General features: G+C 42.4%; 1 non-coding gene across 1 annotated transcript; it reads left to right on the top strand.

The window, feature by feature from the left end:
* The first annotated feature begins 4574 nt into the window (after positions 1 to 4574).
* Positions 4575 to 4649, top strand: trnat-agu (transfer RNA threonine (anticodon AGU)). Its single transcript has one exon. It is a non-coding gene; the product is annotated as a tRNA-Thr (tRNA).
* Positions 4650 to 4900: the final 251 nt, after the last annotated feature.

Genomic DNA, 4900 nt, shown 5'->3' with positions numbered 1-4900 from the left:
CCAAGATGACAACTGCCTTGCTGAGGAAGCTGAAGGTAAAGGTGATGGACTAAACCCAATTGAGCACCTGTGGCGCATCCTCAAGTGGAAGGTGGAGGAGTTCAAGGTGTCTAACATCCACCAGCTCCGTGATGTCATCATGGAGGAGTGGAAGAGGATGCCAGTAGCAACCTGTGCAGCTCTGGTGAATTCCATGCCCAGGAGGGTTAAGGCAGTGCTGGATAATAATGGTGGTCACACAAAATATTGACACTTTGGGCACAATTTGGACATGTTCACTGTGGGGTGTACTCACTTATGTTGCCAGCCATTTAGACATTAATGGCTGTGTGTTGAGTTATTTTCAGAAGACAGTAAATCTACACTGTTATACAAGTTGTACACTGACTACTCTAAGTTATATCCAAGTTTCATCTCTATAGTGTTGTCCCATGAAAAGATATAATGAAATATTTGCAGAAATGTGAGGGGTGTACTCACTTTTGTGATACACTGTATATACACACTGATCAGCCATAATATAACGAAACCACCTTCTTGTTTCTACACTCGCTGTCCATGTTATCAGCTCCACTTACCATATAGCAGCATTTTGAAGTTCTACAATTACTGACTGTAGTCCATCTATTTCTCTACATACCTTTTTAGCCTGCTTTCACCCTGTTCTTCAATGGTCAGGACCACCACAGAGCAGGTATTATTTGGGTGTTGGATCATTCTCAGCCTTGCAGTGACTGGATCAGACACAGCAGCGCTGCTGGAGTTTTTAAATACCGTGCCCACTCACTGGACACTCCTACCTAGTTGGTCCACCTTGTAGATGTTAAGTCAGAGACGATCACTCATCTATTGCTGCAGTTTGGGTTGGTCATCTTCTAGACCTTCATCAGTGGTCACAGGACGCTGCCCATGGGGCGCTGTTGGCTGTATATATTTTTGGTTGGTGGACTATTCTCACTCTAGCAGTGACAGTGAGATGTTTAAAAACTCCATCAGCATTTCTGTGTCTTATCCACTCATACCAACACAACACACACTAACACACCACCACCATGTCAGTGCCACTGCAGTGCTGAGAATGACCCACCACTCAAATAATACCTGCTCTGTAGTGGTCATGGGAGAGTACTGACCATTGAAGAACAACATGAAAGGGGGCTAACAAAGCATGCAGATAAACAGATGGACTACAGTCAGTAATTGTAGAACTAGAAAGTGACTATATGACCAAAGGATTGGATATCGGATAATCTTTTCAGCTATAACAGCAGACACTCTTCTAAGAAGAGGCTGTGCATTGATGTTGGTCAAGAAAGCCTCAATTAATGTTCCATTAGATTCCAGAGTCATTTCGTCGGGCTGGGGTCATTTTTTTTTTTTTAAACCAAGATTTTCTTCAAGTCTTTGTAGATCTTGCTATGTGCACAGGGGCACAGTCATGCTGTTGCTGCAAAGTTGTAAGCATATAATTTCCATTATATAACTGATTTATTATACCTGTATTATAGCAATTGGTGTGGAGTTATTATTATTTACGAGTCGAAATACTGAAACTGAAAAGACACTGCCCAAAAAAAATTTTAATTGATGAATACAGATTTATTTTTGACATGAAAAAAACATTTAGAAATAGAAGAAACTGTTTAAACTATTTTTCATTTTTGGGTGGCTCTCCATTAGGAATACAATACTGTTATTGTACCAACATCAACATACATAAAGCATAAAGTAAGAGTTTTTTTTAATTAAAGCATAGTATGTTAATGGGGCAGCTGTAGCCTAGTGGTTAAGGTACTGGACTAGTAATCAGAAGGTTGCCGGTTCAAGCCTCACCTCTGCCAGGTTGCAACTGTTGGGCCCTTGAGCAAGGCCCTTAACCCTCAATTGCTTAGACTGTATACTGTCACAACTGTAAGTCGCTTTGGATAAAAGCGTCTGCTAAATGCTGAAAATGTAAATGTAATGGTATTTAGGATTGGTTGCGTCCCTGACCAGGATAAAGCTGTTACTAAAGATAAATAAACGATGAGAAAAATGTAATACATTGCCTGGCAAAAAAAAAAAGGTCACCAGCTGGATTTAACTAAGCAAATAAGTCTTCGATCACTTAAACGTTTGGTGAAATCCAATGGTAGAAAAACTACAGTAGAACTCAGAGATATGTTTAATAGTGAAAGTAAGAGCATTTCCACACACACAATGTGAAGGGATTGGGACTAAACAGCTGTGTAGCCTTAAGAAAACCACTTGTCAGTGAGGTTAACCGGCAAAAACGGCTTCAATTTGCTAGGGAGCATAAAGATTGGACTCTGGAGCAATGGAAGAAGGTCATGTCAGACCACATCAGACTCATCAGAATGAGTCCAGATTTACCCTGTTCCAGATTGATGGGCGCATCAGGGTAAGAAGAGAGGCGGCTGAAGTGATGCACCCATCATGCCTAGTGCATACCATACAAGCCTGTGGGGGCAGTGCTATAATCTGGGGTTGCTGCCGTCGGTCAGGTCTAGGTTCAGCAACGTTATGTGCCCAAAGAATGAGGTCAGCTGACTACCTGAATATACTGAACCACCAGGTTATTCCATCAATGGATTTTTTCCTCCTTGATGGCACGGGCATATTCCAAGATGACAATGCCAGGATTCATCGGGCTCAAATTGTGAAAGAGTGGTTCAGGGAACATGAAACATCATTTTCACACATGGATTGGCCACCACAGAGTCCAGACCTGAACCCCATTGAGAATCTTTGGGATGTGCAAGAGAAGACTTTGCTCAGTGGTCCAAATCTCCCATCATCAATACAAGATCTCAGGGAAAAATTAATGCAACTCTGGACAGCAATAAATGTTGTGACATTGCAGAAGCTCGTGGAAACGATGCCACAGCGAATGCGTGCCATAATCAAAGCTAAAGGCGGTCCAACCAAATATTAGAGTGTGTGACCTTTTTTTTTTGGCCAGGCAGTGTAGGATTTTGTTTTATTTTGGATGCACCCAACTTTAATTTTCTTGTAGCCAGCAATGTTGAGTGTGTGACACTCTGGTAGTTTGGCATCTTGTCCAAGGTATGTTCTTATACCAGGGTTTCTGTCTGGCGCATGAATAAAATGATTAGATTAATAAAAATAAACTTTAAATAAAGTGACCTATAGAAATGTAAGCAATAGAATTTTAACTAAAGGAAGTAAAACAAACAGCAGAGGGCACCAGCGCTTTTGGAATGTGCCCCAGTTAAACTAAAACTGGTATTTGCAGCTGCACTTCGTGAACTTTTGACAGTCAGTCAAAGCCGAAAAGAATTTCATTCGTGATCTAGCTTGCGTACAGATACATTTACATATGACACATGAGAAATCGTTGATTTGGGAGAGCTCAGCTTGTGAGTGATGTGGCGGAAAGTTTGCTGTTGGCTGAAATGATGCTGAGCTGCTCTCCATCACAAGAGCGCTTATTGGCTCAGTCGTTACCTAGCAACACTCTCCGGTACTGTAGTGTACTCTTGTTGCGCCCCGAACTCTGCCGTCGCCGCTGCTTCTATTTCTGTGTGTTCAGTCTGCGCCTGTTGAAACATTCATGCTGCAGCTATTTCCATCTCCATTCTCACCAGCCACTTCAGCACTTCTGTTCTGCTCAAGAGGGGAACAGCCTCCCCCCAAACCCTTTATACCTGCTGAATGAGGCGATAACCGATTAATGGAGAGCTGAATTTGGGGGAACAGGTGAAGTTTATCATGGGACACATGGGTCTCCTGTGACTTCGCCTTAGTTTACATATTAAATTAAGCATAACAGATACCAAAAACACTCTAAAAATGGTATAACTTATGACTTACATTATTATACTGATTATATCTGTTGATGCATGATCAGTAATCCAGGCAGGGGGCAGGTGGTGCAGTTGCACTGGGGCCCATGGCCAAGGGGGGCCCTCCACGACATGAACTCAAAACCCCAACCGCACTGCCCCCCCATTGGCTGCACTCGCCAGGTCGTTATTATTAAATTACAATATTTTCGTATCATGATTTTGCTGAGCGCAAGGCACACCACATGAACTTCTAAGTAATTAACACTGATCAGCGATCAGCTATCAGCATTTTATATATACACTATATACTGTATATTGTTGAGGGGGCCCAAAAATTTTTTTTGCACTGGAGCTCCTAGTTACGCCACTGAATCCAGGTACACACATCCACAAAGTTGAATCAGTTCATCTGGACACAAGTTTGTTGTAGAGATACGCTTTGCCACTCAATCCGAGTGACTTCTTCAGTCTGAGCTGGTGGCGAAACGTATCTCTACAACAAACTTGTGTCCAGATGAACTGATTCAACTTTGTGGATATGCTGATATGATTTCCGATAAGAGGGCAGCTGTAGCCTAGTGGTTAAGATACTGGACTAGTAAGCAGAAGGTTGCTGGTTCATACCCCACCACTGCCAGGTTGCCACTGTTGGGCCCTTGAGCAAGGTCCTTAACCCTCAGTTGCTTAGACCGTGAGTCGCTTTGCTGCGTGGTAAGGCCCCACTTTGTATAAACAGCATATGACAGACAATTTTAATTGAAGTAGGGCAGGTGTAGCCTAGTGGTTAAGGTACTGGACTAGTAATTCGAAAGGTTGTGGGTTCAAGTCCCACCACTGCCAAGTTGCCACTATTGGGCCCTTGAGCAAGGCCCTTAGCCTTCAACTGCTTAGACAATATACTGTCACAGTACTGTAAGTCGCTTTGGATAAAAGAAACTGCTAAATGCCAAAAATGTAAGTAAACAGTATATATACACCAATCAGTCATAACATTAAAACCACGTCCTTGTTTCTGAACTCTCTGTCCATTTTATCAGCTCCACTTACCATATAGAAGCACTTTGTAGTTCTACAATTACTGAGTGTAGTCC

This window comes from Trichomycterus rosablanca, chromosome 6 (assembly GCF_030014385.1).
Source record: "Trichomycterus rosablanca isolate fTriRos1 chromosome 6, fTriRos1.hap1, whole genome shotgun sequence".
Lineage (NCBI taxonomy): Eukaryota > Metazoa > Chordata > Actinopteri > Siluriformes > Trichomycteridae > Trichomycterus > Trichomycterus rosablanca.
This window is presented reverse-complemented; position numbering and strand designations above follow the sequence as displayed.